This window comes from Pleurodeles waltl, chromosome 5 (genome assembly GCF_031143425.1).
Source record: "Pleurodeles waltl isolate 20211129_DDA chromosome 5, aPleWal1.hap1.20221129, whole genome shotgun sequence".
Classification (NCBI taxonomy): Eukaryota; Metazoa; Chordata; class Amphibia; order Caudata; family Salamandridae; genus Pleurodeles; species Pleurodeles waltl.
Genome location: NC_090444.1, coordinates 1464149962 through 1464163451, shown reverse-complemented (window position 1 = coordinate 1464163451; position 13490 = coordinate 1464149962).

Sequence of the window (13490 nt, the reverse complement as noted above, 5' to 3'; positions counted from 1 at the left end):
CGCATCAAGCCACTTTATGACTTAATTCAGCCCAATTTTTCTAGCAGGCGATGGACGATTTAACACACACACATTCTTAGAGACATGCAACGGGACATGCTAGAAGTGAAACACTTACACACACGTGACAATAAAACAAATTTGGTCATCAGAATAATTGCTGGTGCCCTTGGATTTACTTATGTCAACTTTAATGAGGATGACACAGTGCCGATAGCATATAAATCACATTTATATTAAAATGCTGAAAAACGTTTCGCACCTACAGAAAAGATTCTGACAGCAGTTCAGATGGCCGTCATAAAGGAGAGGCCACTTGCCCAGGGGAAACGCATTGTTGTTGTCTCCCCGGTGCCGGCCTTAGCGGCTGTCACTAAAGCGAGCGTTCCGAACGCTAAGGCATTACATCCACGCTGGATTCAATGGGCAACGTCTCTGACCGCCACTGATGTCGATTATGTATTCGATCCAAGACTTCAGACACAATAATTTCTCCAGTATGAACAGGAGTACTCCGCTCCTCTAAATATTTTGCCCCTAGACAGTTATAATACTATCATTTATACTGACGGATCGGCACAACCGGCTGTAGGTACTAAACATCAATACTCGCCAGCTTGCGCAGCCGTGTGCGGAGTGATGGAAGATGGAATTTTCCACCCTCACAATACCTACACGCAGACCTTAGGGGACTGCACAGCCCAGTTGGCTGAGCTTAAAGCTCTTGTTCTAGCGCTCGAACATACAGAGGCAGGAGGCCAGACTTTGATAGTCTGTGATTCATATTACTGCGTCCAGTCATACAATGAATACCTCAATCATTGGAAACTGAACAGGTTTAGGGATTCTAAAGGGAACACCATTAAACACAAACTATTGTGGGGAAGGGTGGCTGATCTTAAGGATAAGCTACCGTGTGTCCATGTAGTTCATACATTGGGACACCAACGTGTAGGAATACACGTTGCCTGTAATACATTGGCTGGTGAAGCGGCCAAAGCATCAGTAGCTTCGGCTTCTGTGGCTGCAGTGACTCGTTCTCGGACGAGGTTGGATAATGAAATATTGATTGCCATTAAAGCTTCGGCTGCAGGCAAGACCCTTCCCAAAGGTTACCCTACAAACTATACTTACCATATCAGTGCACAGAATGTTGCTTATACAACAATTCCTGGGGTTGGAGTTCAAGTGATCCCCAATGAAGACCAGAGATTAGAGCTGATTACAGCCGCACATGAGGGTGTCGCTTCTGCGCATGCTGGTATACAGGCCACAATAACAATTCTACAGCAACGATACTGGTGGCCTGGTCTATGCAGACGAACTAAGCAGTATGTCCTTTGCTGTGACATTTGCCAGCAGATTAAGGGCTCTAATATCAAACGCCCTCCGCAGACATCTTTCTTAGTGTCAGACAAGCCACTGCAGTGTGTGTACCTAGACCATTGTGGTCCCTTACAGCCTGATGGTGCATACAAATACATTCTAGTGGCTGTGGATTCCTGTTCTAGGTTCCTGTGGGTATGGCCACAGCGGTCGTCTGACGCCCGGACTGTTATAAAAGATTTGCTGATCTTTATCGGTACATATGCGGTTGCAGCATTCCATTCGGACCAGGGCCCTGCATTTGCCTCTAAGGCATTTAGGGACACCATGGGGACGATGGGTGTTGAATTCCATTACTCCTCACCATACCATCCCGAGGGAAATTCGGTCGTGGAGAGGCGGAATCGTGATCTAAAGCAGTCCTTAACAGCTCGAGTATTAGGTTCAGGCCACAGTTGGTTACACCACCTATATGGAGTACAGAGAGCACTGAATAATCTGCCAAGACGGTCCTTGGGGGGAAGGTCTCCATATGAGGTTCTCTTTGGGATACCTATGTATGTCCCAGATCTTGATGCCCCTCGTATGGTGGCAGCAGAAACACCATTTGACATAAAAGAACGTCTCACTGTTTTACAGGAGCTTCAACAATTTTGTGATGATAAATCATCTGCAAGTGCTGCCACCTTAGGAATAAGGGAATTGGCGAAAACTTCGACTGGCTGGATTCCTAACGTTGGGGATCTGGTTCGTGAGAAGATCGCTGTGAAAAAGGAGTTCGGTCCATCATACAGAGCACCTGTACCAGTCTTGGGAATAAAAGGCACCAGGACTGTCATTCTACCTCCACTGTCTGGTTCTAAATCGAACAGATTCATCTCCATTGATGACATCAAATTACACCATGTGGCCGATTCTTCACAGTAGACCAGGAGGTCCCTTGGGTGGTTCCCGATCCCCTCTCACTACCCAACAGGACGTCCATCTACATAGTAGGATGAACATCACTACTACTGACTATGCAACTATGTCAACTGCTGTTCCAGACACTTCCTCGACCATGGGGAGGGCGGAAAATGAACTTTTGTTGGTTCCAGTCACATCTTCGGTGACTACCCCGCTTCAAGATTTGGCTATATTTTACACGAACACTTCCACGACTAATGACGTTGTTTATCAAGAACCGCCACGAGCGGTGGATCAGAATACAGCGGGTCCTGTGTTTGCAGAGACTTCCTCTGGCTATTTCATTGACATTGATGATTTTTCTTCGGATTCCTCCTCAACTGTGACTGACAAACTTTCAAAAAGTAGTAAGCTATATCAATGGCTTAAAAAGAACTATTTGAACTACCCATGGAACTATCTATGGTTCTGTTTGACATTTATTGCATTATTTTTATGGATTGGTTTTGTGACTGTTTTCTTTTTGTTGATTAATGGTCACTATATTCCTGATCGCTCCTCTGTGGAGCCTGTTGATGAAATTTTAACACCACATCATCCTTCACATAAGGTCCGACGAGATTTGTCCCCTGTCAATATTACAGCTATACCAATTACTGATGGGATTGTGTGGGACAAAGTTCCATTCGATATATACAGGCCTACAGAGATTATTCAGATACCATACGTGTTAAAAATTTCAATGTCTGATGTTATTACACCTAATGTTGTCTCTGATGATTGGGATGTCCAAACAGTTAATTCCATGCTAGCTGAAATGAAGGACTATTCCGCTTTTGGAAGTGATGATGTATATGATTATACAATGAATTATGTGGAAATGTTCTGCTATAACAATTGGGGACATCACTACCTACACCGTGCCACTAGATATAGGCCTCTCTTGAACTACACACAGTGGGAACACTGTTCGACACCACAGGAGCAGAGTCCAAAGTATTATAGCAATAAATTTACATACTTTTCCGGGCATGATACAAGAAAAGCAGAGTCGTATTATTTTTAAATACCTCCGGCACAAATTAGAAAACTTTTGCTAACAGATACAAAACTGATCTATTCAGATCCCTTCATTTCCCGGCTCTCGATTGAGGGTTACGAATATTGGAAGAGCACTATTGACTTGAAAAGTGTATGGGGAACACAAGATTGGCAGATACAGGGTAGGGAGGCTTTGTTTCGAGCATGCCTGATTCCTGTGCAAATTATTTTTTTAAAGCGGGAGACACACAGCCCCCACAACTCTGTGGTCTGAGTTAAATAATTAGGGAAAGGGCTACAAGATCTCCCCTTCCCATGTTGCATTTGGCACTGGAGATCCTATCCCAAGGGCACAAAGCAAATGATAAGCAGAAGGGGGCAGCACAGCCCCCGGGGACATCACTTTTGCACTTTTTCCATTCTACGTCATTCCACAGTGTGCCACACTATTCTGTGCTATTCCACTGTATGTGGCTTCACTGACTCCACAGTATGCTATTTCACTGTGTGCCATTACACATGTACGCCACTCTAATCTACAGCATTTCACTGTATACCTTTCTACTCTACTCCACTCCATTCTACACTATTTCTTTGGATGGCAATCCACTTTACGCCACTGAACTATATTCCACTTCAATGTATGCTATTCCACTCTAAGCAGTTGCCGTGTATGTCATTCCACTGTGCTCCACTCTATGCTATTCCACTGTGCGCAATAGTTTTCTATGCTATTACACTGGTATGCAACTTAAATCTTCATCACTTTACTTTATGCTATTCCACACTACCCCATTCCACTGTATTTCACTCCATTCTGTGCTATTCCATTGGACATCACTCCAGTGTACGACTCTCCACTGTATGCTATTACACACTCCCCACTTCACTGCACACCACTCCAGTCTACACCATTCCACTGTATGCCACCCCACTACACGTTAGTACACTATGGCCCTCATTACAACATTGGCGGTAAATCCCAATTACCGCTGTGCAGAAGACCTCTAACACACCGCTGCGGCGGCGGAATTTCCGTACAGCTATTACGACCCACAGCTTGGAATCTGCCAAAATCTAGACACCCACACAAGTCCGCCACACCAAAGGTCAGTGATAAACTGGTGATAACAAAACCTCCACTGTCACACCAACAGGAATACACCCACACTATCACAACCCACAAACCCACGCGGCGGTCTTTCAACCGCGGTATTCCATTGGCGGTACACACCACCGCGTTCAAAATACACACACATTTACAAAACACAACCACATTGGACAATTCGAAATACACACACCTGATACACATACACACACCATTCCCACACACCAAATCCAATATAAAATACAGACCCACATCACCCACAAACCCTTACGAAAAGAATTGCTAAAGAAGGCCAGAGAGAGACACCACCATCAACAAACTAGCATCCACAGGCACACAACACCATCACTCACACAACATCCACGCACCTCACACAACACACACCAACACATCCCCTCACCCATCACAACACACACCACCTCACACATCACCCACACCATGGCACAGCAAAGACACCCCAGGTTCTCTGAGGAGGAGCTCAGGGTCATGGTGGAGGAAATCATCTGGGAAGAGCCACAGCTATTCGGATCACAGGTGCAGCACACCTCCATAGCTAGGAAGATGGAGCTACGGTGCAGAATTGTGGACAGGGTCAACGCAGTGGAACAGCATCAAAGAACACTGGATGACATCAGGATGAGGTGGAACGACCTAGGGGGGAAGGTGCATTCCGTGGTCTCAAGACACCAGATTGCACTTCAGAGGACTGGCAGCGGACCCCTACCTCCTCCCTCACAACTAACAACATGGGAGGAGCAGTCTTGGCTATAATGCATCCTGAGGGCCTCGCAGGAGTAGCAGGAGGAATGGACTCTGGTAAGTCAACTCTTTACTACCACATCCCCAACCCTACCTGCATGCTATCACATACCCCCACCCTTACCCTCACCCCCATCACTCCAACACCTCACATATGTCCCACTATCACAAACCACCCATCCCAACACCAAGCCCTGCATGCAACAACAAAGCATGGACACCCATTACCAAAGCATGTCCATTACAGATACCCACACAGAACCAAAAACAATTATCAGACAAGGTCCTATACAAGAATGTAAGCACTGGGGTACAGGGTGACCCACCCATTGCACACAATGGTACACAGAGATGCAATAATTATACCCTTTACACCCCTTGAGAACCCCTACCCAACGTCACCGGACAGGAGGTTCCAGACATGTCCACTCCCCCCACAGAAGAGGCCCACAATGATGACAGCAGCTCTGTCCAACTGGATCAAGATGACCAGCCTGACCCATCTGGGACCCCAGGACAGTCGGTTCCCCACACACTGGCACATGCCACCACAGAGCCTCCCTCCTCAGGAAACACCAGCACAGCACACACCCAGCGGGCCCATCCCTTTGTCCCGAGGACACGTCAAGCAGCAGTGTGTCCACCACTACAGGGAACACAGGCAAACACACAAACCCAAGAACAGCAGGGACCTGGGGGCAGTGGCAGTGGGCACATGGTTCATGGGACAGAGGAACAGGAAAACCGGGGAACTGGGAGGACTGCTGTGTGACAGGGGGAGGGCAGGCCCAGGGAACCCACTGTCCACGAGGCCCTCTCCAACATCATGGGAGCGTACCATCTTTCCCAGGAGATAATGGCAACGGTATTGGCCAAGTTTCAGGAGACCCAGCGGCTGCAGGAGGAACAGTATTTGGGGATCAGGGAGGAACTCAAGTCCATCAACACCACCCTGGTCACCATTCTAGGGGTGCTGAAGGGGTGCTGAAGGACCTTGTGAACACCAGGAGGGACACCGCGGCACAACAAGTGGCACAACAAGGGGCCCCTGACACTAGCCTGGACGATGAACTGCCCACCACCTCCGCCGGTGCTAGTGGACAGGAGGCACAACCACAGGACCACGACACCAGCACCCCACCACCCTGCATACGGTCCCTGAGATCCAGGACAAAGACCCTTGTCCTGGGATTTCTCACTGGGGTCAGTAGCCATGACAGGTTGGGGTACCCAGAGTCACCTGCAAATGTCGAGCGACAACTGTTAGACACACACTAACCATTAGGGACAACCCCAGACCCAGACAACTATTCACAGGGTATAGGGTCCTTGTCCTCACCTATTAGCTCTTCCTGTTTCTGTACACCTGTTCACTCCTGCGGGGGGTTCCAAGGCCACATGTGTCCCATCAATGGCACCTATGATGTTGAGGATATGTCCTAGGGCATAGAAGTCACCTTTCACTGTGGGTAAATCCTCCACCTGAGGGAAAACGATGTAGCTTCGCATGTATTTAAGCAGGGCAGACAACACTCTGGACAACATGTTTGAGAACATAGGCTGGGACATCCCTGATGCAATGGCCACTGTAGTTTGAAAAGACCCACTTGCCAGGAAATGGAGTACTGACAGGAACTGAACTAGAGGGGGGATTCCTGTGGGATGGCGGATAGCTGGCATCAGGTCAGGCTCCAACTGAGCACACAGTTCCTGGATTGTGGCACGATCAAGTCTATAGGTGACTATTACATGTCTCTCTTCCATTGTCGACAGGTCCACCGGCGGTCTGTACACCGGAGGATGCCGCCATCTCCTCACCTGCCCCAGCGGACGTGCCCGATGGATGAGAACAGTGAACACAGAGTCAGCCAAGACTGAGGTAGAAAAAAAGGAATTTATTGCACACATTTGTCAATCTGCTATGTGCCTGTCTCTGTGTGTATGCAGGGCCTATATATGTGTGACGCATTTAAAAATAATGCCATGTGGCTCCCTGAAATGGCAACTCCCTGACCTCTAATGTGGAACAAGGGGATAGGAGGTAACTTTGCTGGCGTTGTACACCATCGCAGTAGGCGGTCGAAGACCGTGGCACAATCCTGCATTGGTTAACATTGGACCCTATGGGTCTCAGGAGCCAATGATGATGTACGCCGGTGGTGACGGTCCGCACCGCCGTGGACGTGACCGCCATTTTCTGTCTGTTCACTCACTTGATACCTGACCTTCAACAGGAGAGGACCTACACTGCAAGTGCTGCTGTGACCTCAGTCTGGAAGCGACAATGGCTCATGTGTCTGGGGAAAGGGCCCCTGCTTTCACATCGGAGGAGTTGGAGAAACTAGTTGATGGGGTCCTCCCCCAGTACACGCTACTCTACGGTCCTCCAGAAAACAGGTGAGTACACTGTGAGCATGCTGTATGGGCAATTCCTGTTTGTAGTGGTGTGGATGAAAGATACAGGGGGAATTAGGCCTGCATGAGCGGACAGTGAGTGTATGTGCATCAGGGCAAGGGTGGGAATGTGGGACAATGACTTTGACGTTCCAGATGGTTAAAGTTTTTCATTTCCCCCTATACTATTCCTCTAGGTCAGCGCCCACCAGAAGAAGGATATTTGGCGTTCCATCGCCAAGAACGTCCGGACCCTGGGAGTCCACCACAGACGGAGCACCCACTGCCAGAAAAGATGGGAGGACATTCGCCGCTGGAGCAAGAAGACGGCGGAGGCTCAGCTGGGATGGCCTCCCAATGTGGGAGGGGTGCCCGTCACACCATGACCCCCCTGATGTTCCGGATCCTGGCGGTGGCTTATCCAGAGTTGGATGGGCTCTTGAGGGCATCACAGCAGCCACAAGGGGGTGAGTACTGTCACATCCATCTGACTCTGCATGCATTAGGAGGTGTTTGCTTGGGGGAGGTGGGCAGTGGGTTCCCCTAGGCTAGGGCAAGCTTTGTGGGCAAGGACCCTTTGTGAGGCAGGCTAAGTGGCACCCCAACCCCACCAGTGGTAAGAGCCATCTACACCTAGTCAGGCTCCTGTGACTTCCATGTGTGCAGCAATCGGGCATAGGCCGTGTACCCCATGTCCCTGTGATTGATTAGGGAACTCTAAGTGCATGGCGTAGTGCAGAGGGCTGCTGTGTCTGTAGTGTCTGCCAACGGTAGCGGTATTGCATGCACTGAACATGTCTTTCTTCTTTCTTCCCCCCCCTTTCTGTGGTCTCCCTGTTCTTGTGTGCATTAGCATCATCAGGCAGAGGAGCAATGCCACCGGAGCAGGAGGGACCTGCATCCCACATGGCCCTGGAGGGCAAGACAACTGAGACTGAAGTCACCAGTGGGACGGAGGGGGAGGGAAGCTCCACGGGGGGGACAGGAGCAGAGACCAGTGACACCGACTCCTCCTCTGATGGGAGCTCCCTTGCGGTGGCGGGCCCCTCTGTGCCCACCGCATCTACAGGTACAGCCGCCACCCCCCCTACCAGCACCGCCCTCCCAGCAGCCCCTCAGTGTGTGTTCCGTGGCCGCTCACCCAGGAGGGTGGGCTCTCCTGCGCCTCAGGCACCTCAGGCCTTGCCCCAGTCAGCCCTGCTGCCCTCAGTGAGGAAGCTATTGACCTCCTGAGATCCCTCACTGTTGGGCAGTCTACCATTCTGAATGCCATCCCGGGTGTAGATAGGCAGTTATAACAAACAAATGCATACCTGGAGGACATTCATTCTGGCCAGGCAGCTCAACAGCGAGCATTTCAGGCTCTGGCCTCAGCACTGATGGCAGCCATTGTCCCTGTGTCCAGCCTCCCCCCTCCAACTTCCTCCACCCAGACCCAATAACCAGTACCTCAGCCTATCCCAAGCACACCATCAGACCAACATGCACACACCTCAACACACAAGAGTGGCTCTGGAAAACATAAGCACCACACATCCCACAGGCACTCACACAAGCATCATACCCATGCACACATATCAACATCCACTGCCTCCACTGTGTCCCCCTCTTCCACGTCTCCCTCCTCCCTCCCTGTCACATCTCCACTCACACCTGCATGCACTACATTCTCATCCACAACCTCCATCACCAGCACGCCCATCACCATGCACCGCTCATGTGCACTCACCACCCCCACTACCATTCACACATCACCTGTGTCCTCTACCAGTGTGTCTGTGAGCCCTCCACCCAAAGTACACAAACGCAGTCACACACCCATCCAACAGCCATCCACATCACAACAGCCTACAGCCCATACACCTTCATCCAAAGTCACCAAATGAACACCTCCTACAACCACTACCTCTTCCCCCACTCCCAAACCCCCTCCATCTACCCGTCCCAGTGTGTCTAAAAAGCTTTTCCTATAAAATTTTGACTTCTTCCCTACACCTCCCCCACCCCTGTTCTTCCCTTAGGGCCTGTCTTTCCAGGTCCCAACCCAGCACCTGAGCCACCACATCAGCAGGCACAGTGGTGCCAGCAATTGCAGGATTTTGGAGTGCGCCAAGCAACAGGGCAGCCAGTGCCCCAAGGAGCAAGGGCAAGGACATTCCGCCACCTCCAAAACAGAAAAAGTATCCCACATCCCAGAGTGAGAAGGCGAAAACACCTGCCACCAAAGGCTCAGGCAAGGCAAAAGTTGAAAGTGGCAAGACAGCTGAGCCACCATCCAAGGTGGGGAAGGGCCTGAAAATGAAAGGCAAGTCCACGTTGACGTCAACCTGCACCGCCGCCAGCACCCCAGACACTGAGCCCTTCACCAGCACCGCAGACACTGTGGCCTTCACCAACACCGCAGTCAGTGAGCCCACCACCAGCACCGCCACTACTGACACCGCCGCTAGCATCGCAGTCAGTGAGCCCGCCACCAGCACCGCCGCTACTGACACAGCCGCCAGCACCGCAGTCAGTGAGCCCTCCACCAGCACTGCAGTCAGTGAGCCCCCCACCAGCACCGCAGTCAGTGAGCCCACCACCAGCACCGCCGTCACAATGACCGCTGCCAGCACCGATGCCACAGATCCCGCCGCAAGCACCGCTGCTACTGGCCACGCCGCCTGCACCGCCAGAAGCCCGCAACATCCTGAGCCAGTGGCACCACCGCAGACATGGCTGCCATCCCCAGTGGTCATTCATACGAGGCTGGTGGTCAGTTCCAGGGGCCTGGGCAGCTTGCATGTTGCATCACCGTCAATGGAGATTCACATCCACTACCTCAGTCCTTGGCAGGATGAAGCACTCTGGGCACAAAGCCCCCTCCATAATCAGTTGAGATTCACATCCACTACCTCAGTCCTTGGCAGGATGAAGCACTCTGGGCACAAAGCCCCCTCCAAAACCAGTGGAGAAAGGCATCCACTACCTCAGTCCTTGGCAGAATGAAGCACTCTGGGCACCAAGCCCCCTCCAGAACCAGTGGAGATTCACATCCACTACGTCAGTCCTTGGCAGGATGAAGCACACTGGGCACCAAGCCCCCTCCAGAACCAGTGGAGATTCACATCACCTACCTCAGTCCTTGGCAGGATGAAACACTCTGGGCACCAGGCCCCCTCCAGAACCAGTGGAGACTGTTATCGACTTGAGAGACTGTGGCTTTGAACTCCCCAGGATAAAGCAGTGGGCAACCCACCCACTGGAGAGACTTGAGAGACTGGCTTTGCACTCCCCAGGATAAAGCAGTGGATAACCCACCCACTGGAGAGACTTGAGAGACTGTGGCTTTGCACTCGCCAGGATAAAGCAGTGGGCAACCCACCCACTGGAGAGACTTGAGAGACTGTGGTTTTGCACTCCCCAGGATACATCAATGGGCATGGAGCCCCCTCGTGGAGCTGGCGTTGTGCACTCATCTGGCTGAGGTGCCCCCCTTTCCCTTCCCCCTGAGGTGCCTGTTTCATTTCGAGTTGATGCCCCAGCAGTGTTCTCTCCGTTTCGAGTCTGGTATCGAGTGTGTGCCTCGCCCATGCATTTTGGGCCCAGTGGTCCACGGACTTTGAATGGTGCACTACCTGGACTTGATTGGTTGGTGTACATAATTGTTTATACAGTATATAAAGTTTTAACTAATGGATTTTTATTGATTACAATCTTTCAACTAATTTCCTTTTGTCCTTGCGTTCTTCCAGGGGGGTGGAGGGGTGTAAATGTAATGTTGCAGCATGTATTGGTATGTATGTTGTTGTGGGTCAGGGTGGGGGTGGGGGTGTTGCGAGTTGCGTGTGTATGTCACTCTCTTTTCCCTCCCCCCTCCCCTGTGTTGTAGGTGCAGTACTCACTGTGGTCGTCGCCGCCGTCTTTCGTGCTCCTGGTAGAGGAGCAGGAATACTATTGCAGGGAGTATTTGGAGTTCAGGCTCCATGGCGTCCTGGTTCCTCTTGGGTGGTGTAGAGGTGAGTGTTTTCCCTTCCAAGTCCTGTTTCCGCCGTGTTTTTATTTGCGTTGAATCAACCCCGGAAAAGGTGGCTGATTGGCCTGTCATAATAGTGTGGGCAGTACATTGTGTTCCGCCTGCCTGTTGGCGATGACCGCCGCTGTGTTTGTTTGTACCGCCGTGGCGGTCGGAGTGTTAAAGTGGCTGTCTATTTTGGCGGTTTCCGCCATGGTCGTGATTCAATTTTTTTTACCGCCGGCCTGTTGGCAGTCTTACACCGACCGCCAGGGTTGTAATAAGGGCCTATATGCTATTACACTCTACACCACTTTACTGTACAGCACTCCACTCCACGCCCCATCATTCTATACCACTTCAGTCTATGCTACTCCACTGTACGCTACTCCAGTATGTGCTATTCCACTCTAAGCCATTCCACTCTAAGTTATTCCACTGTATACCACTCCACTGTATGCTACTCCACTCCTCTAGGCCACTCCAGTATACTTTCCTCCATGCAACATAACTCCACTCTACAAAATTCTACTATGCCACTTTACTAGCCTCTACTCCACTCTATCCAAGTACACTTCCCAGTACAAATTTGTATTCAACTCATTGCCTTTCCTAGAAGAAGAAGAAGATTCCATCCTTTTTGGTTCATTTCACTATTGGACTTTTGTGAGAGTACACATATTTAGTTTGCTCTCCTTTGCTGTTTGGATTTGAACAGAAACATGTCTTTATTTTAGTCACATGTGGCTCCTGCACCAACTGAGGCATGTCAATCAACTAATGAGTCTTTGGTGTGGCTATTTTTTAAAATTAGGTCAGGTGCCAAGAAGGTTTCAGAAAAGTACATCACCTGCAAGCTTTGCAGCAAAGAGTTAGTTTGGGGTGCAAAAATAACCAATACAGTATGAGTACCACAGGGATGTAGAAACACCTGAGTTCTTTGTATCTGCAAAGGCTTGCATGGGCAGAGTGCTGCAGAGCTAGACAACTCTACAGGTGCGTCAAGGTCATTTGTTCCAGGAGACACTGTGCCTGCACAGGTTCTAAGTGAACAGGCAGGATAAAACCTGCTTTGTTTTAATAAAGATATTGTGCAAGCAGATCATTTTTTCATCAGAGGCAAGCAGGGCTGCCCAGTACAAGCCTACTCAAGAGCACAAGTGCCCCCAGGCAGTAGGTTTAAAAAACAAAAATGGAACGTTTTTCTCCTTTTTGTTTTGAAGGAGATGATGTTGGTGTTTGTTTAGCAGGCCAAGTTGCTTGCTTTTGTTGTTGTAGCCTTGAAAAATACAAATAAATGTTTTGTAACACTATTTTTCATAGTTATTGAAAATTGTTAACAAAAACAGTTCTAAAGCTATCCTCAAGCTTTATGATCTATGTTGTTTCCACTGCTTTCCTTTTTTCCCCATCTTAAAATCTCTTGTGAGAGCCAGGGAGGCAATCTATCATGTTTAGTCCAATGGGGCAGTGCTTCCTGGTTTGCTCTTGTAAGCCTCTCGCAAGATTATACCAACATTTAATGTTAGCCAATAGAATAGAACATACTGTTTATCAAGTAACTGCACCACACACACTGCAGATGGTCACAATCTAACTTAATGTTGTAACTGCCAAAAACCTGCCATTTATATTTACAATTTTGCCACTATCCCATCTTTCCTCTTCTCATATGACTCCACATAGCTCCTAAAGCTTACTGAGGTTGCCTCTGGATTTTGGGACACAGGTTCATCCAATGGGCTAGAGAAAATGACATTAATCATGGTATTAACAACAATCTTGAGTTTCCTAACTTGGGCATAACTTGGATTGGCCATAGAGGTATGAAGTGAGATCAATTGTTACCAATGGTTTAGAGCATCCAAACAGAGACCTTCCTCTAACTGCCTTTGTAGTGGGTCCCCATTAGCGCCTAGATTGTGCACCCTTATTTTAGCTCTAGGCCCAGAGCCTGTGCAT